The sequence below is a fragment of the Ranitomeya imitator genome, chromosome 5, assembly GCF_032444005.1.
Source record: "Ranitomeya imitator isolate aRanImi1 chromosome 5, aRanImi1.pri, whole genome shotgun sequence".
Lineage (NCBI taxonomy): Eukaryota > Metazoa > Chordata > Amphibia > Anura > Dendrobatidae > Ranitomeya > Ranitomeya imitator.
In genome coordinates this window covers 661281093-661304946 of record NC_091286.1, presented here as the reverse complement: position 1 = coordinate 661304946, position 23854 = coordinate 661281093, and the positions used below count along the sequence as shown (strand labels likewise).

The 23854-nt window shown below is 41.3% G+C and overlaps 1 protein-coding gene across 4 annotated transcripts in view; it reads right to left on the bottom strand.

The window, feature by feature from the left end:
* Positions 1-23854, bottom strand: part of SUPT3H (SPT3 homolog, SAGA and STAGA complex component) — a 634212-nt gene that overhangs the window by 395637 nt on the left and 214721 nt on the right. The window contains exon 1 of one of the 4 annotated variants that reach the window (XM_069728223.1): positions 16515-16533. The exons of the other annotated variants lie outside the window; for them this stretch is intronic. The gene's annotated coding sequence lies outside the window, so the exon portion shown is untranslated. Of the gene's footprint in view, positions 1-16514; positions 16534-23854 lie in introns of those variants that run through there. 4 annotated transcript variants of the gene reach the window in all.

The window sequence follows — 23854 nt, the reverse complement described above, 5'->3', positions numbered from 1 at the left end:
CTCTTAAATCCAAGCTAAATATACTCAATGTAACCAATCTTTCCATGTCGCTCGCACCTGAAAAACCACTAATTATTTTTCTTACTCCGAGCTGTTCTTTGGTAAGACTTCTAGGCCTCTCAAGGGCCGGAGGAGTTAGCTATGAATCAGTAAGACTAACAATCCGGGATCTTCCATGGCAGAAGGACTTAATTATGGGTTTGAAAAGGATGAGTTATGGGAAATGAAGAAAAAAAAAACCTTCAAAGCAACGTTGTTGTAGTGAAATACAAAAATCTATAAATAAAAAATATATGTATAAATACTCTTGATCATATTCTTGAAAAGAGACTTCTCGTAAATTACATGGGTTTCTCAAATGTGTAAGAATTTCATTGAGATGGACTAAAACGAATGGAACGAAGACTTCCATCGTAATTTCTCCCACTTCTTTGTGGTTCAGCAATTAAGGCATGTTCAAATTACGTCTATTTTTGGTGGTCAAAAATTTAAGTTTTCCCAAGGAAACCACTTAAGTTAATCCCAGTTTTTTATTTTTTTAATTGTGAAGTCCTTTGTTAACATTTCTTGAAGTGTTAGGGTAATATTTTTCTTTGGTATTTTCTGGAAACTATTTTTGGATAGTTTTTTTGTGGGTAATATACAATTTTTTTATCATTTTTTTGAGATCCATTAAGCAGTGAAAAATAAGAATAGTTTTTTTTTTGTTTTTTTTTTTAAAGTAAAAACTCAAAGCGCTCAAAAAGATGCACAGGCATTTTCTATTTTTCTGTAACCTTCCAATTTACTTCTATTATAATGTAAAGAGCGCCATCCTAGCGGAATTACGTATTATGCTCACTTATATAGTGCCATCATACTCCACAGCGTTGTCCAGACATTGTCCATTGGGGCTCACAATCTACATTTCCGATCAGTCTTTGGTGTTTGGAAGCTTATCAGTTTTGAAAGACTGAAGAGTGTAAAAGATGCTCAAAAGCCAGAACATATTAACATCAAGTGGTTTTTAGTATAAATAAGATAATTTCTTGAGTGTTTTGTGAGCATTTTTCTGACCATTTTAGGAGCAGACCAGCTCAAAAAACACCAGAAAAAAATGCAGTGTGAACTTACTCTTACTTACTTACATCTTTTCCCTTATGCATCTCTATCGAATGAGAAACCTGAATTTGGTAAAGGGCTCAAATCCCTTGAGAAAAAATCAATAAAATATCAAAACTTGCAAACAAAGACCTACACAGGCTGGACTTCATAGACATATTTTAGACCTCGCAAAATTATAGTTTTGAGAGATTTTGAGACATCTTGGAATATTTTGAGCCAAGAACAAAGTTAACGAATGACATCTCTATAAAAGTTGGAATTCATTGAGCGTTCAAAAACTCCTGGCTTTATGCTTGATTTTATGTTCCTGTTAGCAATTGGTTTGTCTAAAATAGGAACCTGCGCAACTTATATTTATTTTTAGGGTTGGACTATCCTACCAGAAGATCCACTAGTGGATTGAATCTCTCACGAAAGAATCCATAAACAACAACTGCAACTACAGAAAGTTTGCAAATCAAGCAATTCCGCCAGGTAAGGTAATTCTTTTCTCCAATTGGCTTCCTATAAAATTAAACAATAGATGTCTTCCAGATAAAGGAAACTTCTAATCCTCACCAAGACTAAGGTCAGGTTGAAATGGAAGTTATTAATGTACATCCAGATTGCTGGAAAGAGAACGTTTGACTGGCTCAGTCCTTCTTAAGCATATCCTTTTCTGAAAGCCTATGCAAGCCTCGAACAATACTTCTAAACTCCACATCCAAGCGTCATATGATAGTGGTACCTTAAAGTTAAAAAAAATCTTTTGCACCTTGAAACTCAGAAGAAATGGAAAAATGAAAGTTTAGAATGATGAGGGAGATCCACATAAGATAATGGCTTTTCGCAGTAGTAGGTTCAGATAAAAATCTATTAGAAGTTTCAAAACGGTCAGTTCAGGTTATCACGTGCAGATTTCAAACTGCATGGTTTCTCCTCTCAAAAAACTGCATCCTGTGGGCAGCTGGTCTCAAACGTTTCCCTTTTCCCTGACTCCAGGCTCCACGCTGCATATTTCTACACAATTCACTGCACGACAGGCTATCCTGCTCAATTGAAAATCAAATTCTGCAAAATTTCCCGAATGTTGAGCAGGCCTTTATTTTTCCCGTTTCTCATGTGTGACTTTTTATTTTATTTTTCTCGTTATCTAAAGTTATTTCTTTAACATCAACTTATTGTAATGAAAAAGCAAACATTACTGCAAAGCACATCACTGCTAAAATAGTAAACTTATTTCCATCTGTTGGAGACAGACTACAGAACAGAAAATTGTAGGTTTTACCAACAAAAAATAAACTATTTGAACGTAGTAAAGATTACAGAAAGACCTTATATAATATTTGTGTGACTGGAGTTATAACATCTCATTTAAGACACGATATTGTAAAAAGGACAGTATAAAAGATCTCATTTATGGCTAAGATTACCATTGAAAAGTTCTAAAAAAAAATTGTGTCATTCTCAAAAATAAGTGGGTATAGTTCCATGTAAAAGTCAATTTTTTTTTCCTGGATACCATTGATATTAAAGACAGGTTGGCCTTCACCAGACTACAAAGTTTAGGCATATGAACATTATTGATTGGGACTCTTCTCTACTAACCACAGCAGAGATGTACTAGCAACTCTTGTTCTGATGGACTCAAATGTGACCATTTGCTGAAACGTGACACAGTGTGATCAGTGGATACCTCAGGCAATATTTTGGAAGAAATAGTCTATGAAGAGACACTTTAGACAATCCTTTTTTATATTGGAATGGTCATTGGTTTCTCACAAGGCTTCTCTGCTTCCATTCTATGTCAGAGAACCTGGTACAAAAGAAAATCTTCTGAAGCTCCACGAGATGAAAAATTAAACGAGTGCTCTGACCTCAGAAAAATATGGCTGATCACTAGGACAAGCCATCATTTTATGAAGGTACAGATGAATGACCTCGGGGAGACCAAAACATCCAACACCGCGGAGACACCATCACGTGTTTCTCAACGCAGTGATCCAGAACACTGCCCCCATCCCTTATAGGAAATATGCAAATGCATGTAAAGTAAGCTGCGGAGACACCATCATGTGTTTCTCAACGCAAGCAATGAATAGCCAGGCCTTTCCCCGAGAAGGAACAACCACGGGAAGGACGGCATCCAATAAAGGAAAACATCCAATAAAGGAAAACCACCTATGCCAAGCATGGTATCCACCCACAGACAGCTGTTTCGGGGTTTTTGCCCCTCATCAGTGTGGAGTAGGAAACTGGCTATTAGGAGCAGTGCCTAGTAAAAGGCTGTGAAGGTACAGATGAATGACCTCGGGGAGACCAAAACATCCAACACTGCGGAGACACCATCACGTGTTTCTCAACGCAGTGATCCAGAACACTGCCCCCATCCCTTATGGGAAATATGCAAATGCATGTAAAGTAAGCTGCGGAGACACCATCACGTGTATCTAAACTTCTAAACTTTGGGCCTTCACCAATCCTGAAAATAAAGGTAGCAGCGCCCATTCATCACTGAGGCACCTTCAAAGTTTCTCTCTTCATAATGGCAACTCAGGGACATGCTCTAAATAAGAGATGGAAAGTTTTGCGACTGGAGGAATCACTGTGCAGGTGAGGAGTCTCAGTGGTCAGACCTTCAATGAACAGAGTGATATCAAAGCAACGAGATAGAAAACACTCGAAGCAATACTAAAATGAAAGGTACGTCCATGTAATGAAAAGACGTAATCAAATAGGTCCTCCAAAGAGGGGGACAGTCTTAGATGTGTGTCTAGCGTACAAAACAGCTACATTTAACTAAGGCTGACTGAATTCAGAGGACGACCATTTTGTCACACCGCTAACATTTCCAGGACCTCATAGTATTCATGGAGAATCCTTGTCTGTAGCATGAAGAGTGTATTACTATGGGCAAATCTTTCAGAAGCTTCAATGTGTCCTCAAGTGCACTGTGATTCTTTATAAAGAGTCCAGAGGGAACTGAAGACTGAACATTTATGATCTACGGATTCCGGTGGCTGTCACCACAGAACATTGCAATAAATTAACTAACAAATATGCCAACTTTCGGAGTATGAAATCTGAGAACCAGTAGCTTATTTATGTGTATACGTTTTACAATACTGAACAACATCAAGGGATTTTTTTTAATTATTATTATTATTATTATGTTCTCACTTTGACATAATTCAAAAGACACTGTCTATCTTGCAGAAGTGACCCTTGAAACTCCTCTGGTATCCAATCTGAGATAAAGAGCTTGGACATCTCATACATACAGGAAATTTAATAAGAAAATGGAATAGGGGCGAGTCGCATTGCTACACGTAACCATGCACCACAATTTTCAGAACTCCTGGAAAGAGCAGCGCATCCGTAGCCAATGCGGCATTCTTGACAGCGTGCAACAGGACCCCGTTCTCGAGATACATGCAGATCCCAGTAATGATACCTTCATATATCAGGTAATAATGGTCAATCCTGAATTTTGCTATACATTTAAGTTGGGAAACCTCATTTAAAACATGGTCTGTCTTTTCAGAATAAGTCATGTGGAGGAATACTATTTCATGCCATTATATGCCTTGCATTTTGCATTTTTCCTCTCTGCAAGTTCTCTAATTTTCTGAGCTAAATGATGATGTCTCCCATACACAGAGAAATGAAGGATAACTGCTCTCTTGTCTCCATGGAGCAAATATTCAGAAACAGCAGTAGAATGGAGGACATGATACAGCAATAATGAGCAGTTGTGAATTGACATCTGGGGTAAAACCACTTAACAGAAAAAGACAGCACACTATCTCTGTGCCTCTCTTACTCCGCTCCTCCCACCTTCTTCCCTCTTCATAGACTTCAATAGGCAGTGGTAATCTGATCCCTCAGTGAGCCGGCAATCCGCTTTTTTTATTTTTTTATCAAGTCGGATTTTTACCTGTATTCAAAGTGGATAATAAGTTCAGAAGCAGAGAGAGAGAAGAAATGGCTCATAAGTGGAGAAAGTAGAATACTTCCTGGAAAGAATATAGTATGTTTCTTCTTGGACTATTGATCTACGCAAAGTTTTCTTTAAATGAGAGCCACCTTTTATGCACAATACAATATAAAGTTTTACCTCAATGTAATAAGGTTTACAAATAAATAAAACTCAGTAACCTTGATCAAGGAGCAATGGCGGAAGTCCATTGCCACAGGAAAATAATTCCTGCAAACCTCCTCCCACCTACCAGCATCCCGCTAGACTCTTCCGATTAGTATTATGAAGTCGCATTGGGCTTAGTAATGGCTAACATGGGACAACATTTAAGAAAAACATCACAGATAAAGCTACAGCCTTACCAACACCAGGGCAGACCCCCACAATAAAGGCGGGAGCAGCACAGGTGCAAAATATTTTGCACCTGTGCTTCCTCCGCCTTTTTCGTGGGGATCTGCTGCACTCTGCTAGTGCATTGGTAATCTGACCTGGTGTTGGGTAAGGCCATTTCTGTTTCTGTGATGTTTTTTCAATCGGGCTTACTGATCACAAGAGGAGCTGAAGATGTTGGATGGTCAAAGGAGGTTCACAGGGCTGTGTCACGGTTCCACCCCTCAGGGTGACTGGCATGCAGTTACTGACAGCTCAGCCATCCAATCCTGTACAGGGTCTTGTTGAAGCTGTCAGTATTTTGATGGACAACATGGCCATTCAATCTGGTACAAGGGCGTGCTGAGCTGTCAGTTTGTTGATTGACAGCTTGACTATCCAATCTGTGACTGGGAGGCGTCGGCTATCTCCAGGTGTTCACTATACTGGGTGATTGCCATGCCTATTTAATTGAGCAGCTTCTCCCAGACGCACATTCAGCATGTGAGGTTTGTTCTCCAGTGCCTTGAGTTCTATATGCTTGATCTGTTGCCCGACCTTGGACTTTGTTCTGACCATCCACCTGTTTACCCCTTCTCCTCTGATCCGTTATCCTCCCGGTACTCTGACCTCGGAACGTTACCTGACTACGCTTTTGTCTCTTCCTTCTGTTTATGACGTACCCTCCTGGCTTCTGACCTTGGACTCGTTGACCACTCTGACTCACGGCTTGGCCGTGAGAAGTGACTAGCGTCACATTGTGGTCCGGCAGCCACGGACTACAACCGTGGCCACTTAGCTAGGGTCTAGCAAACCTTTTTGAACTTGATCTTTGATATTGTCTCCTCGAATATTACTATCTTCTTGGCTAACATGGTGCGGGAGGTCTCTTAGATGAACGTGAACAAATAAGATAAAAGAACGAAAACAAGTTGCATGCAGCCGGCTATAATTTTATACCATGTTTAATCATTTCTTGCTGCCTTTTATGACTCTATATGGACTGTATTATGGGAAATATAATTCACACATGCTGTTTTTCATTCAGAGGAAAAATACAGATGCGGCTACAGTGAACAGCGAGCCAAATCTTCATTCAGATCCAGGATCCATGGACGCCACTGTAATTGAGAGACATTCCCTACCAGATAACTATAGACTTTCATTTTCCTTTCAAATAATAGCTCTTCCGAAACGGTTCCAAGGAAAACATTCGATGTTCTTTGACTTACAAGCTTATTGCCTTGAGCTGAATTTCCTACAGATTACAGCGCCTTGCTTTCATTTGCCAGAGTACGGTTTATAGACACACATTGCTTAAAGCTTTTAAACATGTAAGCTCGTTTCACAATATTTCCGTTCAAATCGTTTCTGTCTAATGAAACTCAATGTAAAAGCAATAAAAAAAAAGCACTTTATTTTATTTTTTATTTTTATTTTGCCGGCTACACTTGGAACCACCTCTCTGTCGGGTCATAATGGGGAATGCTTTCATCTCGCACAAAAAGGATTAAGAAATATTAACGTTTCCTAAGGAGATCGGCACTGTCTCTTTGAGGCGAGATGTAAAATCTATTAACCTCTCATTATAATATGATGATGAAGTCATAGGAATCCCGGCCTGTAATTGCGATTTCTTGTAGCAGCTGAAAAACATGTGAACGAGGCTTAGTAGCCACAGATTTGTGCAACTTTATAAGCGTAAAACACGTGGTAATGGGTTGGATCCATCATACCAGTTTTTTCCTAAATTAACAAGTTGATGGGTTACACAAATAAAGCCCCATCTACTGAACTTTCATGAACATATTCTATTTTGCTGCTTCCATTAAGTGATGCTAGAGTTCTAGTCCTCTACCCCACTGAAGAGACAATTTGCATATTTAATTTCGCAGAGGAGCATGTATGGCTTATAAGTCTCCTCACTCTGACATGCCAAGCTTGCCTTATCACTCTCCACAAGGAGGAACGTTACCCCTATGAACTCCGCTCATTTTCTTGATAACGTTTTCGGCTGAACTTAGAGGTCCAAAGCTCGGTATCAAATGGTGAAGTCACCTCTGTGATGCAGGAACAGTGGTCGCGCCTTCACAGCCCTTTGTATGTAATTTCTCCTAAAGATAGTTGGGATTGCACCCTCTGGAGCATGCACGTTATCACCTTATCTGTACCCCTCTCTCCAGCACTACTGAATTGTGCAATAGCCAAAAAAATCTGGTCTACAGCACTGCTGCCTTCATCTACTGGATCCGAGCATGGCGCAGATGCCCTTGAATGACAATTGGGAGCAGACGGGAAGTAGACATAAAAAAAAAAAAAAAAAATCAAAAAGTGAAATGAAACGGCGAGGTGGGATAATGTCTTAATTTTCTTTTACTCTACTTGCACATAAATGATAAGATTCTCTTATAAATATAAGAGCTATATCTGTCTAGGTGAAAAGATGTGGAGTTGGTAATACAATCTTCTAACTCAGTAATAATAGTCATTTATAACAATAATCAACATATTCCGTATATACAGTATGGACCAAACGTGGACACACCTTCTCATTTAAAGATTTTTCTGTATTTTCATGACTATGAAAATTGTACATTCACACTGAAGGCATCAAAACTATGAATTAACACATGTGGAATTATATACTTAACAAAAAAGTGTGAAACAACTGGGGCGGTCCTCATGTGAGCCAGTTTCTTCGTAGCGCTTGATGGTTTTTGCCACTGCACTTGGGGACACTCAAAGTTTTCCCAATTTTTCGGACTGATTGACCTTCATTTCTTAAAGTAATGATGGCCACTCGTTTTTTCTTTACTTAGAATTTGTATTATGGCAAGAAAAAAATCAGCTAACAGTCTATTCAGTAGGACTATCAGCTGTGTATCCACCAGAATTCTGCTCAACACAACTGATGGTCCCAACACCATTTATAAGGCAAGAAATCCCACTTAATAAACCTGACAGAGCACACCTGTGAAGTGAAAACCATTCCCGGTGACTACCTCTTGAAGCTCATCAAGAGAATGCCAAGAGTGTGCAAAGCAGTCATCAAAGCAAAAGATGGCTAATTTGAAGAACTTAGAATATAAGACATAATTTCAGTTGTTTCACACTTTTTTGTTAAGTATATAATCCCACATGTGTTAATTCATAGTTTTGATGCCTTCAGTGTGAATTTACAATTTTCAGTCATGAAAATACAGAAAAATCTTTAAATGAGATTTTACATATATATATATATATATATATATATATATATATATATATATATATATATATATATATATATATATACACACACATACACACCGGTATATATATTTATTATTAGAAAGAGGGGCATTAGGTTAACAATACTATAAATATATGTTCTGATTTAACATCTCTAAAACTTGTCAAAATTCATGAAACAATATTAATAACGGATTATTTCTACGGATATTTGGTACATCTATACTGACTAACTCCTCCCAGAACTAGCTCACACTCCGATTTCACAATCCTGATTAGCACTACTACAAAACATGATATCATTGTGACTGTTGGGTATAATTTGGATCCTCCAGGGACAACAATTTAAAGTGAACCTGTCACCAGTTTTGTGACATAGCAGCTTTAAATATCACCTTATTCATAGTCTGCGCTGCATTCTCTAAATCCTGACATAACCTGTATAACCCCGAAAAATGTTTTTAAACGTTTTGGTCCGCTCCGATGGGTGTGGCTTTAGACCTCTTCATCCCTCCCCCCAGCAGCTGCTCGCTGTCCTCCTCCTTCTTTAATTGATGTGGATGACCTCTCCTCCGAGAGGCCCGAAGCAACATTCATAGGACTGGACCGAGAAGATTACCTACCATACAGCGAGGGAGAAATTAAAAAGGATTTTCAGGGGTGTACAGGGGGAGTCAGGTTATTATATAAGGATTTAGGGAATGCAGAATAAAGTGATAGTTTTAGCTGTTATGTCACAAAACCGGTGACAGGTTCACTTTAAAGTATTGGAGGTGAGTAACTAATGGTAGAGTTCCAGGACTTGTCTAGGACGTCAGGTAGCCTCCAGTGGCTAAGCTTGGCTTGCCATTTTTATTTATTTTTTTTAATAAAATGCCAATATAGTCTCCAGGGTTCAGATGTTCATCACTCACAACAGTCCGCATACCCACTGGTGCTCAATGTCTAGATTGTGGCGGTCCAAGGGAATGCCATGGGTAGCCAAGTGTTCACTTTCCCTGGCTTTTCTATGTCAATGATCGTAGCAGCCGGGGAGCATTTCAGAGCTTTGTTCTTGAGATTGGGAATTCAAGTCAAGCAGACCACACAGATTATCACATAAAATTATGGATATAACTCTTTAAGCAAACAAGGAAAGGGCATAAAAACTTCATGCAGATTTAGCTCTTGATCAAATTTAATCCAAAGACACCAGAACTTCAAGTAACAGTATACCCGCCGAGATGTCTGGAGAAAATCTGAATGCTGGGATACTTTAGAAGTAAATCAATGTGGTCTTCTAAAGTACACAGTCATTTTTTCAGGCCCTGCTATAGGAAATGCCACGAACATCTGACAAATCAATATAAAATGTTCAATGACAGTGTGAATCCCAACCAAATTACTACTACACAAATTAGACAAAGAAAATCTAAAGAAGCAGATGCCCCTTACCTCTCGTCATTTGTAGTGGCCCTGTGGGTCAAATATCTGGTTGGTCAGACACTGCTGGAAAACCTGTGATATTTTATTAAAGGTTTGTTCCTGTTTTAAGTCTGCAAGTGCACATCTTCACTAAATCATCAAAACCTAGAAGATCTTACAATTTTCGTGGTCCAGCTGACCATCTATGATCTCGATGATGGGTCACTGGAAGATATCAACCCATACACAGCACAAGGAAGTACAACTTTTCGAGTGTCACTCCGAATCCCAAGATTCAGATTACATGAAAGCCTTGTCCATTGGCTGATCCATCACGTCTTATAATTCCCTTCCAATTTATCCCTTTTCATGTGAACATATATTGGATGGGTTCGCAAAAAATAAAAAAGATTTGAACATTTGCTGAAGGGGGTTCTCCTGCCTGTACGATGACCATAACCGGATTTGTGTCGGAACCTTATCTATTGTTCAAAACTGAACAATGTTTTGTCAGGCATGTAAGAAATAAAACATATAGTTCTCTAAAGACGAAAAAAAAAAGTTAATTACAGAGTTTTACAGAACTAGAAACTCAGCAAAACAGCCATCTACATACTGTACATATACTAGTTACGTGGCAGGGGCAGGTTAGCAGGTTATTTGCTCTCATAACACAGCTGTGTCACCTCACTTCAACTTCTCAACAGCAGTAAATCATGGATTAGCGCCGCTTAACTACTAATTGAATGGATGCGGCAGTCATGGTTGGTGGGTCTCGGAATATATAGTAGAGAAATGGGAACATTACTATAAAGACAGGAAGACCATTGTCCAATATTTTGAGCTGCAATCAACTTCTGGAACTATGACTTGTCCACAGTCTTAATTTTCAGGTGGTATAATCTATATGAGAATTTGACTTACCGTACTAATAAAAGCCAATGAAACAGAGCAGTTTTTGTACGGTTTCATAGAGGGCGGGTCCCAAGAGTGATATTACCCTTCTTAAATGTCCATATGCATTAACAAAGCATTTAGACAAAAGGTCAACTTCACAACAACCCCTCTAATTCTTCTTGGTTAACTTATTTATTTCCCATTACTAAAAAGGGTTGTTCACTAAAGGTGCCGTCACATTAAGCGACGCTGCAGCGATATAGACAACGATGCCGATCGCTGCAGCGTCGCTGTTTAGTCGTTGTGTGGTCGCTGGAGAGCTGTCATACAGCTCTCCAGCGACCAACGATGCCGAAGTCCCCGGGTAACCAGGGTAAACATCGGGTTACTAAGTGCAGAGCCGCGCTTAGTAACCCAATATTTACCCTGGTTACCATTGTAAATGTAAAAAAAAAAAAAAAAAAACACTACATACTTAAATACCGGTGTCTGTCGCGTCCCCCGGCGTCAGCTTCCCTGCACTGTGTAAGAGCCGGCCGTAAAGCAGAGCGGTGACGTCACCGCTGTGCTCTGCTTTACGGCCGCCCGGCGCTGACACAGTGCAGGGAAGCTGACACCGGGGGACGTGACAGACACCAGAATGTAAGTATGTAGTGTTTTTTTTTTTACATTTACAATGGTAACCAGGGTAAATATCGGGTTACTAAGCGCGGCCCTGCGCTTAGTAACCCGATGTTTACCCTGGTTACCAGTGAACACATCACTGGATCGGCGTCACATACGCCGATTCAGCGATGTCAGCGGGTGATCCAGCGACGAAATAAAGTTCTGGCCTTCTAGCTCCGACCAACGATGGCACAGCAGGATCCAGATCGCTGCTGCGTGTCAAACACAACGATATGGCTATCCAGGACGCTGCAACGTCACAGATCGCTATCGTTATCGTTCTAAAGTTGCTCAGTGTGAAGGTACCTTTAGAATAACTCCCTTTCAAGAAGATAGCAGGTGCAGCCTCTCTCAAAGGCTAGCCATCAGTTGGTTTTGTGGAGAGGTGGGGGTTCACAAAAGAATGGTTGTCTATATAATGCAAGAACATGCCAAGTCCACCAGATCAGCTGTGTTTTTGGTGTGGCTGCCTCCATTTCTTTTGCCGTGGATTGGTCCAGTGTTCAACCCACAGCAGAAAACAAGAAGGGAAGACATGAAGCAGACTTTGCTCAATCCTCACAATGCTACCCCTATTGGACAATCAATAGCTGATGTCCAAGCAGGCAGACCGGGCTGCAGCAAAAACGTGAGTACTAGGTATGATCACTGTATATCAGAACAATCCCTTCACTGGCTCCCCATTGCCCAGAGACTCCACTACAAAAGCCTAACCATGACGTACAAAGCCATCCACAACCTGTCTCCTCCATACATCTGTGACCTCGTCTCCCAGTACTTACCTACACGCAACCTCCGATCCTCACAAGATCTCCTCCTCTACTCCCCTCTTATCTCCTCTTCCCACAATCGTATACAAGATTTCTCTCGCACATCACCCCTATTCTGGAACCCTCTACCACAACACATCAGACTCTCGCCTACCATCGAAACCTTCAAAAAGAACCTGAAGACCCACCTCTTCCGATAAGCCTACAACCTGCAGTAACCACCGATCGACCAAACCGCTGCATGACCAGCTCTATCCTCACCTACTGTATCCTCATCCATCCCTTGTAGATTGTGAGCCCTCGCGGGCAGGGTCCTCTCTCGTCCTGTACCAGTTGTGACTTGAATTGTTTAAGATTATTGTACTTGTTTTTATTATGTATACGCCTCCTCAAATGTAAAGCGCCATGGAATAAATGGCGCTATAACAATAAATAATAATAATTTTTAATTCCATGAGGTGGAGGGTCGCCTTAAGTAATCGGATGTCCTCAAAGTCCAATTCCCAGATACAAAGTTTCAGATTAACACTTCTAATCTTTACAGACATCATCCCCAATTTATCATTTGCATTTTTAAAGCAAGTCTTTTTGTCTTGTGGCATTCATTGCCATATTGTTCTTCCAAATTTTTTAAAAAATGCACATATGGGTTGATAAACTTTATGAAAAATCAAAAGGTGCTCTTTTTTTCCCTTTTATTATTTGTGCCTTTTTATAGAAATTAGTTGTTTGAACCTTTACATGTCACAAGTTAGTCTTCAAGCTGAGCCAGAAAATAAAAATTAGACATAGCTTGTACTCTTGAAGCGCACTAAAGTGCAATATTAAATCATCAGAATGTCCAAACAAATCAAATAATGGCACTTCCAATAACTATATCTACCCCTATCCCAGATACAAGTACTTAAAGAAGTTGTCCACTACTTTCTTCTCATACCCCTCGCTTGGACACAAAATAATAAAGCTTATACTCGCCTCATGTGTCAGCGCCATTCCCGCAGTGTCGACACTTATTCTCCCGAGGTTGTTGCTGTAACATGTGATGCCGGTGCCCAATCAGTGCTGGCATCACTGTCCCCTCCTCCTGTCGAATTGAGCAGGAAGAGGAAGTCAGGACCGCAGCTGCAGTCACAACAGCACGAGAGATGGGGACTGTGAGTACCAACACCGTGGGAACGGCGCCAGCACAAGAGGCGAGTATAGGCTTAATTATTTTATGGGGCCAAACATTTTGATCAAGAAGGGGTTTGCCTAGTAGTGGACAGCCCCTTTAACCAGAATAATGAAAAGATCAATTGGGCTATTAAAAATATAAACCTTTATTATGAATACTAAAATCAGTAAATTTAAAAATAGGAAATGCCTAAAAAAAGGGGACAATAATTGATGATAAAAAAAGGTATACTCAATTGCACACTCTACCTTAGGGGAATAAATTAAAAGAGTGAAGACAGTCTAATGACTCACCAATATGGCAGGCTAATGCAAATGACAAAAAATTATAATTACCCTGAGCATATATTTATAAAAAAAAATAAACCTTGTCATCTAAAAAGTTAGGGAAAGAAATATCCCAAAGGCATTATACAGTGGCATGTAAAGTTGGACACCCCTGGTCAAAATTACTGTTATTGTGAATAGTTAAGCATGGGCACCGTTGGAGAGCCACTACTCTGGAATAGGTGTAGATAAAAAACAATTTGAAAACAGCAAAAAAAATAAGAGTCGGTACTGTAATCATTTTTACTCCAGAAAAATGGTGCAGAGGCAATGATGAATCAGGGCCACAGTCTTAGCCTAGTTAAATACAAACATGATGATACTCCAAACAAGAGTCATATGCAAGGTATTGCTGGACCCAATGAATGTTGCATAGGGTTACCCTGGAGATACAGTAACTGGTACTCCAACCAACCACACTGGAAAAAATGGTTTCTGAGTGTGTCTCAGGGTCCTAGAGATATCAAACTTCAGACGGTCCATGACTTTGGAACATCTGACCTAAGTACAACTCAGTTACAAAAAAAAGATCACCTCTCTCTGGGTGCCCCACCGTCTGCCATCTGGTCCTCTTCTTCCCATCATGGTGTACCGCATCTCCAGCCTCTTTGCTATAGGCCAGGACTTTCAGGTCACATTAAGGTCTCGGAGGTCACAATGTCAAGATGTGTGCGCAACCTTATGATGCACAGTGACCCTCAATGCCTGGAGACTGCCGGATGTCCTTCCCTATAGTGAAGAGGCCAGAGATGCAGCACATGATGGTGGAAAGAACAGGACTGGGTGGCGGGCAGCAGAAGAGGTGAGCACTGGCTTAATTTTAAAAAAATCGTTAACTCTATGGCCACCCCTCTGATCCTCTTCATTATGCCGTCACACGTTGCATCTCAAGCCTCTTCACTATAGGCCAGGACCTTCAGCCAAGCCCAGGCCTTGGAGGTCATTGAGCATGATAGGGTCGTGAGCCATCTTGACGTCAAGACTTTACAAAAGACTTCCTAGGCTTGGAAGCGGAAAGAAGTCTTGGCTTGTAGGCGATGCAGCATGCCACAGCAGAAAGAGGACTATACGATAGTCAGGGAGTAGCGGGGCGGCCAAAGAGGTTAGCGATGAGGTGAGGATGAGTTTTGTTTTGTTTGGCAGCTGTGTTCCAACTTACATACAAACTTAGGTGACGACCAAACCTTCGGAACCTTTCTAGTTTGTCAACCCTTGGAGTGCCAGTCCTCATGCTCCACTTAGAAAGGTTGTAGAGGATTATAAAATGTGTAGCATCAATAGCATCTGATTTTTATAGATACATTGAAATTCTTCAACATATCAAATTGTATTTGGTCTTGTATATTTTATTTTATTATTTATTTTATTTTATTATTATATTTTATTAGCATTTAATAACTGCTGCTGTAAAAAAAAATAAAAAACAACAAAAAAAAAAACAGATTGAATACAGATGACAAATGGGGGAAAAAAATCATCCCAAGATTTCTGGATGAAACTCAAATTTTTTTTTTTACAACACTTCCTTGAACTGAGCCGTACAATGACATAAGCTTATCCCATACGAGAAATTAAAACATCTCGCCACAGCCATTTAGATTACTTTTTTTTTTTACATAAAAGTACAGCATGCCTTAGTCTACAGTTTCATCTGGCAAATAACTTGTTAAATCCCAAATATTTTCTGCAGCCTAGGAGTCTGACAGTAAATTAAGGCGAAGGCCAAAACAGTGAGCAATGCTCATAAACCATAATTGCTATGGAATAAAACATGAGAACTTCGACAAGAATAAAAAAAAAGAAAAAAAAAAATTCTACCAGATCCTGGAGTTCTAATAATAAAGGGGCTGCGATGCTTTTACAAAACAGATTTTTTTTTTTTAGAAATGCAACAAAATAAAATAGACGATCGTCTAATAACAACCAACTTTGGAACTGGATAATTCTATGTAAAAGTTAAAACTAACTTGATCAGCTTTTGTGATACATCCAAATTTCTGTTTCCTTTTTGCTATCCGTCCAAACTACGATCCAAAAATTCAATAAGTATGCATTTACATTTTTACAATTCAGATGGGATAAGAATTTGTTATAGGATAGGTTATAGGAATATTTTCAAATGATTCTTGTTTTATACACAGGCATTTCAGAGATGAGCCAATCAATTTGCGTGACACTGGTTCAGTGGCCACGTCAGTAGTCTATGGCTGCCTGATAGGAGCCCGGCGAATCGGAGCCTCTTTATTTTTTTGGAATGAAGACTAAAAATCAAAAGTTGTACCGTTCTGCTGCAGCAGATTATCTGTAAGTTTATTTTCTAGCCCAGTGCTCTGAAACAAATGCATTAAAGGCATTCTCCCTTCTCTAGGAATAGCAGAAAGGTTGGGAAGCAGGTTATTCAAGAATTCTCAAAGTGTGGAGAGGGGAGAAAACATGTACAGTCTCCGGGAGGGCAGAGAAAACAGGTTGTTGATAAGGAGGAAAGCACAAAGTAGAAATTAGTTCAAGATAGAAGCTGTGTTGTGTCAATGTATAAAGTAAACTAGAGAACACAAAAGCACCATGCATACGCACAGCCTTCATATCCATCATACATTGCAGGGAGAGACACTCACAAGATAAAAACCTGAAACTTGGATCACGTATTTATATAAAATTGATACCGGATATTGAACGAAGATCACAATTCTGGATTAAGAGACGTCACTGCCGCAGATGTGCACGTGCACTGAATCCCAGGCGATCAAGTAGACCTGGTTACTATCGCAATCAGGACCTGTTGAAGGCGCCCGTAAAGGAGAATTACAATTGTGATATATACAATTCTGTGATATTGCAGAATAAAGTATAAGCAATCAATTACATACTCAAACCCCCTACGAGAACTAACAGAAAATAGAGTAAAATTTTAAAAATTGCTTTAAAAATATGATTCATTCATAAAATTTTAAATCATACCCTTTTCCTCCTTCAAAATAATTTAAAAAAATGTAAAAAAAAAAAAAAAAAAAAAAAAAAAAAATTTGCTATTTCATGTCCAAAAATGCCTGATCTATTAAAATATAGAATTAATGAACGGCATAATAACAAAACTCAAAAAGTAACTGCAAAATTGTGTAATTTTTTTATTTCCAATTTCACCACACAATTTTTTTTTTAACCAATTTTCCAGCCAATTTATGAAAAAAGAATTGTAAAACTCAAAACTATACCTAGTCTCGCAAAAGGAAAAAAAAAAAAAAAAGAAAAAATTGAAAACGCAAAAATAAAAAAATTCTCTGGTCATTAAAATATATATGCATGCATATATCTGGTATATGACTGCCTTATGGAATCATGGAAAGATTTTTTTTTTCACCATGATGAACTTCCTCATCAATTCTCTAATCAGAATTGTACCATCTCCGTGAAAAATTAACACATTCACAGCAATGTCAAAACTAGAGTTGAGTGAATTTTTCAAAATTCGGTTCCGATTGCAATTGTCCGCGAATATTGTATTTGCATTATTGGCCAAAAACACCAGAACGTCAAACATAAATTCGGCATGAATAGGGTACCAATATAGCACAAATGCAGCAAATTCAGATGTGGCGACCGATTCCGAACATATTTGCTCAGCTCTAGAAAACGACTCACTTTATTCTTCGCGGCTAAAACAATTGACCAGGCCATTCTTCTGTCGATGTCTACTAGAAAGCCATCCAAAAAAGTCAAAAGTCAAGTCAAGGAGAAGACCATAGGCAAGCTTCTAGACGCATCATTTTTTGAAGCAGACGAAGACGCCGTGTGCCCATATCCTTAGAACGTCTCCGTCCTTTCACACCAAGATGTGATCTTGAAAATGGTCCAAGAATTGTGACAAATCTATAAATCAACGCTATTTTTTCATTATTTTTCAAAAACACTGACTAAGACTCAGAAATTAATCTGGGGATTGTAAATGTTTCACCCCATTCACTTTCTATAAACCTTTCACACTTGGAACATAAATTATCCAAAAAGTTTCTTCAGGAAGGTGGAAACCGGAATTTTGTGATTTTAACCTTCCTACTGCACGAGAGGTGTGCAAAATACTTGAGGTGAGACTGTTAATCTGGGACTAGCCTATAAAGCAGCTCAAGTAACGGGACTTAGATGTGTTTGAAGTGAGCAGTGTTGGAGAGGGCAGCAAGTGCCCACGGAGGCAGTCACCGCACATTCTTCCCCCTCCAAAGTCAATAGACCGGAGAGAAGTGTAGAGCTTCAATGCTCACATTCAGCCTTGTGTGTGTTAATTCAACAAATTGCTGATCTTCCAGGGTATTCTTGCCTGCAACAATAAGGTCACGTGGGCGCCATCAGACCTTCTCATCCCTACAAGCCATCCTCTAATGCAGGGGTCCCCAACTCCAGTCCTCAAGGCCCACCAACAGGTCATGTTTTCAGGATTTCCTTTGCATTGCACAGGTGATGCAATTATTACCTGGGCAAGACTAAGGAAATCCTGAAAACATGACATGTTGGTGGGCCTTGAGGACTGGAGTTGGGGACCCCTGCTCTAATGGACTACATTGTATTGGTGCTTGCAAACCAACTTGTGAAACATCGTAACTTTAAAAATATTCATGGCTGGCAGAGTTGGTGTGGATCAACATCGGCCACATCAGTATTCTATTGACGTTTTATGGGAGCCTTGAGAACCGCCACCTACCTGACGACATTTGTGACTCCTCTTGATTAGCCGGCACGACAACATCATCGTTGCAGCATGACACACATGTGGTGTCATGCTTGGCCGGCTAATCAAAGTCGATGATGTCGGGAAGTAGGAGGTTTTTGGGGCTCACTCACTTCCAGTGGACTTGGCTGATGAAGTGGGTCTTGTAAATGGATTTGTCCCAACTCTAGTGGCTGGTTACCTTCAAGATATCTCCCTGGAGGTTCTATTTACAAGAAGATAGGAGCTCGTTTATGAACGTCTTAAAATGGGTCAATGTAACTGTATAGAGGCAAACAATGCTTACTAGTCATGCTTTCAGCAGCACAGCGCCACTTTTTTAAACGTTAAAATGTTTTTTAAATGCTACAATAATACCTGGGGTGAAGAAATCCGTCTTGTGGTTCTTGTGTAACCAGTGTTAGAAGTTTTTAGCTAGGCTTCTTTTTCACATACTGTTGTTTTGCGGCCCCAATAGATTTCTATAGGGCCCAAAAAAACGGGCCGCTACAATTTCATGGTGCGCCATATGGCCGTATTTACGGCCGTGAACAAAGATCGAGCCTGCTCAATCTTTTTCACAGCTTACGGACACGGCCCCCATTGAAAATCAATAGGGGCCGCAAAACAACTGAAGTTTGTTTTTGCGGCACACTGTGACTTCCAGTTTTGCGGAAAGCTGTTTTTTTTTCCAATACTATTTCCATAGTATTGGAAACTTGAAAAACGTCGATTCGCAAGTTTTTTTGAGGTCCGTTATTGCGGCAGACTGTGAAAATAACGGCAATATGGCCCGCAATAATGGGCCGCAAAAAACACAGTATGTATAAAAGAGGCCTTAATGAGATGCCCATGTCCCAAGGACAAGACTGTAGGCAGGGTCTTATCTTCCTGCTCTAAGCCAGAGAAACCAAGAAGAAACCTGCCCATAGGCCACCCAGAAGCCCAAACATGTTCCTCACCGTAGAGACAGAGAAAGACTGACTGTTCGTGCTTCGGGCGGCCTGTGGGCAGGTCTTTTCTTGGTTTCTCTGGCTTAGAGAAGGAAGATAAGACTCTGCCTACAGTCCCGTCCCGAAGCACGACCTTATTATTAACAGAAAAATTCTAACACTGATTACACAAGAACTAGAAGACTGATTTCTTCACCCCAGGTATTATTTTAATTAGTGTAACACACTAATCTGACAATGCCGGTAGCTTACTTAGCAAAATCCTGCTAACTGGTTCACTTTAAGTGCTCTGACTGCTGATGATAATCATTTGAAGATTCCAGGAGAATGAAAATGTTTCTGTTCGGTTTATTATCAATGTGTTTCAAAGTCATTTGACTTCTTCATCAAGGCAAACCACAAGTAACCCATCAGATGAGCACCTCTTCACTCCCTATTAGGGTATGTTTCCACGTTCAGGATTGCATCAGGATTTGCTCAGGATTTGACGCAGTTAAAATCTGCACCAAATAAGCACCTGAGGTCACTGGCAGGTCACCCATGTTTTTACATACGTTTTTGACGCGTTTTTTTCATGCGGATTTGTGTTTTTGTAAGCCAAATAAAGATATACAAAAAAAAAAAGAATTGTGATGTCATTTCTTGTCCAACCTCTTCTTTTACATACTCCATTGAAGAATAAGGTTTACACAGAGATAGATGAAAGATAATAGAAGATAAATAGATACATAGATAGATCTATCTATATCTATCTATCGATCTATCCATCGTCTCTATCGTATCTATTGATATATCTATCTAGATAGGTAATAAAGGAGGAGCAGCACCAGAAAAAATACCTTAAAGCGTGCACGCTTCCCTGACCTGCATTCCAATGGCCCCTCAGATAGTAAACAAAAAGGGAAACAGCACAAAAAGATGTAAAAAAGAGGACTTTAATGCCCTGTGGCTTGGCAACGTTTCGGATAAAACAAATCCTTGAGAAAGTCGTCTTTTTTACATCTTTTTGTGCGCTTTCCCTTTTTGTTTACTATCTATAGATAGCTATATCGATAGATAATAGATGGATATATCAATAGATATGATAGATAAATAGATATATCTATAGATAATTCCAAGCCCGATGTTTAGTAATAAACATAATAAAATGGTAATAAAGAGTTAGGCCGGAGATCACACATGCGAGAAACTTGGACGAGTCTCGCATCTTAATACCCGGCCTAATACCCTGCTGCAGGCACTCAGGACCAGAGCTTGGAGCTGCACGTATTTCTATGCAGCCTGTAGCATGGCTAAAGGGTGTGTAGTCGATGGGAGGTATGTGCCACATAAGTGCCTTGTTGCTATAATGTAGCCCGGAGTATTTCTTTCTTGCACATAATCTTGTATATATATGTATTTCAGGACCTGTGGTGATGTCAGACCACATGGCTAATCATGTGATGGGTTACTGGGTGTGGTTAGCTCTATATAAGACTGGCTAATGCTTTACACAGCAGATATGTGTGGAGGTGGAACCCTCCTGAGTGTGTTACGGCTTCAGGACTGAGCCGGATGAACTGGACACTTGTTTTTTCTTTGCCTGAACCAAAGGCTATTTGCTTTCTGTTGTTTTGCCATATGGTTTATGAAGCAATAAACCCAGTGAACTTTAAAGGAACACGCCTCCTGAGTGTCAGCCGTCGCAGCTGAGTGAGTGGAACCCCTACAATTGGTGGAGAATGCGGGCAGCGGTCCCAGCAGAGACGTAAGTCCATTGCTTAATGTCCTGGGTCAAGTCTGTTGCAAGTCAGCAAGCATCGCCAGGGAAAATGGAGGACCTGCTGAAACACTTGGTTCAGTTACAGTCACAGCAGGAGCAACGGCAGCAAGAGACCAACAGGCTGTTGACGCAGCAGATGCAACAGAACCAGCAGGAGCAACGGCAGCAGATGCAGCTTCTGGCAACCGCCATCCAGGGCAAGATGAGCGCCCCAACCCCAAGTCTGGCTGATGACACCCACGTCCGGAAGACGGTAAGACGCGCATTGCAGAAAATGACCCCCGGGGATGATGTTGAGGCATTCCTGACGGTGTTTGAGAGGGTCGCTGAGAGGGAAAAACTTCCGCCAGAGCAGTGGGCAGAGGTATTGGCGCCATACCTGACGGGAGAACCCCAGAAGGCGTACTATGACTTGACCTTGCAGGATGCCAAAGAGTATCACAAATTGAAAGCCGAGATTCTCGCACGTTTGGGGGTGACACTGACTGTCAGGGCACAGCGAGTTCACGGCTGGGCCTATCACCGGGACAAACCACCTCGCTCCCAAATGTTTGATCTGTTGCACCTGGTCCAGAAATGGCTGCAGCCAGAGTCATCTACTCCTGCACAGATGGTAGAACGGGTGATGATGGATCGGTTTGTACATTCCCTCCCAAGGCCTATACAGTCTTGGGTTGCCCAGGGTGATCCCCAGAATGCCGACGAGCTGATCGGACTGGTTGAGAGATACCAAGGGTTGGAAGGCTCCTTCGGGAGGCAGCCCATGCCATACTGGGGGTCCCAGAAGGCAGCTGAGTCCCAAAAAGGGGTGGTGCGTCCAAGGTCACAAAGGGCGGGGGAGGTGGTGCCCAAGGTCCCCACGGGTGATGTTATTTGTTGGAAGTGACACAGGCCAGGACATATAGCTGCCCATTGTTCCCAAACCACTGAGCAGATGGACTGCAGCATGGGACGCCGTTGTTCATACTGTGCGTATCCAGCCTGCAGTGTGAACTCTCCGCCCAACGAGGGACCTCAAGCGTGTCCCGTAAAGGTGAACGGTCGAGCAGTAATGGCACTGTTAGACTCGGGGAGCCTAGTGACCCTGGTGAGGGCCACTTTTCCTCTTCACCTGCTCCCGGGAAAGAAGGTTGGAGTGCGGTGCATACATGGTGATGCAAAGGACTACCCTATGGCCAGGGTGGACATTGAAACGGCATGTGGCACTGAATCCCACATAGTCGGCGTCGTTCAGGACTTGTTGCACCCTATAATTATTGGCCGGGATTTCTGTTTGTTTTGGGATTTGTGGGGGAAAGGTTCTGAGCTCCCTAACAAGAGTAGGGAACCAATGAACCCTGGAGGGGTGTCGCCACACCCGGAGACAGACAGGTTTCCTTTTTGTGTTCTGGTTGGGGATGAGGAGGAAGTGTCCCCTGCATCTGACATTCTGGAGTTAGAGGTATCCGGTGAAAATTTTGGGACTGCCCAACATAGGGACCCCACTCTGAGGGAAGCCTTTAATAATGTCACAGTTATTGACGGGGTGGTACAGGAGCCGGGGGCAGACACAAGATTTCCCCATTTTCTGATGAGTGGGGAGTTGTTGTACCGGGTCACAAAAATAAGGGAGGAGTTGGTAGAGCAGTTGCTAGTGCCGGGTCCATATAGGCGGAAGGTGTTGGACATGGCCCATTCACATATCTTGGGTGGACACCTAGGGGTGGAAAAAACGCAGGAACGGGTTATGCAGAGGTTCTATTGGCCTGGGTGTCACCGGGAAATAGTGAACTATTGCAGGTCCTGCCCTACAGGTCAGCTAACTGCTCCCACTCCTCATTTCCGGAACCCCCTTGTGCCACTGCCCATTATTGAGGTACCGTTCGAGAGAATTGCCATGGACTTGGTCGGTCCCTTAGTTAAATCAGCTCGGGGCCATCAGTATATATTAGTCATCCTGGACTATGCCACACGCTATCCTGAGGCAATTCCCTTGAGAAATTCTTCCTCCAAGAGCATAGCCCGTGAGTTGGTCCATGTCTTTTCCCGGACAGGTCTGCCAAAGGAGATCCTGACTGACCAGGGTACACCTTTCATGAGCAAGGTGATGAGGGAGTTATGCAAAGCCCTGAAAATCTCCCAGTTGAGGACCTCAGTGTACCATCCCCAGTCAGATGGTCTTGTTGAGAGATTTAACAAGACACTGAAGAGCATGCTGAGAAAAGCTATAGAGAAAGACGGTAGAGACTGGGATTGTCTCTTACCCTATCTGATGTTTTCCATTCGTGAAGTTCCACAGGCCTCCACAGGGTTCTCACCGTTTGAGCTTCTATATGGCCGACATCCACGAGGACTCCTGGATATAGCCAAGGAAACCTGGGAAGCCGAAGTCAAGCCCCACAGAAGCGTCATTGAGCATGTGGCCCTGATGCAGCAGAGGATTGCAAAGGTGATGCCTATCGTGAAAGATCACCTTCTCCAGGCACAAGAAGCTCAGGCCAGGGTCTACAACCGTTCTGCAAGAGTGAGGCAGTTCAATCCGGGAGACCGAGTTCTTGTGTT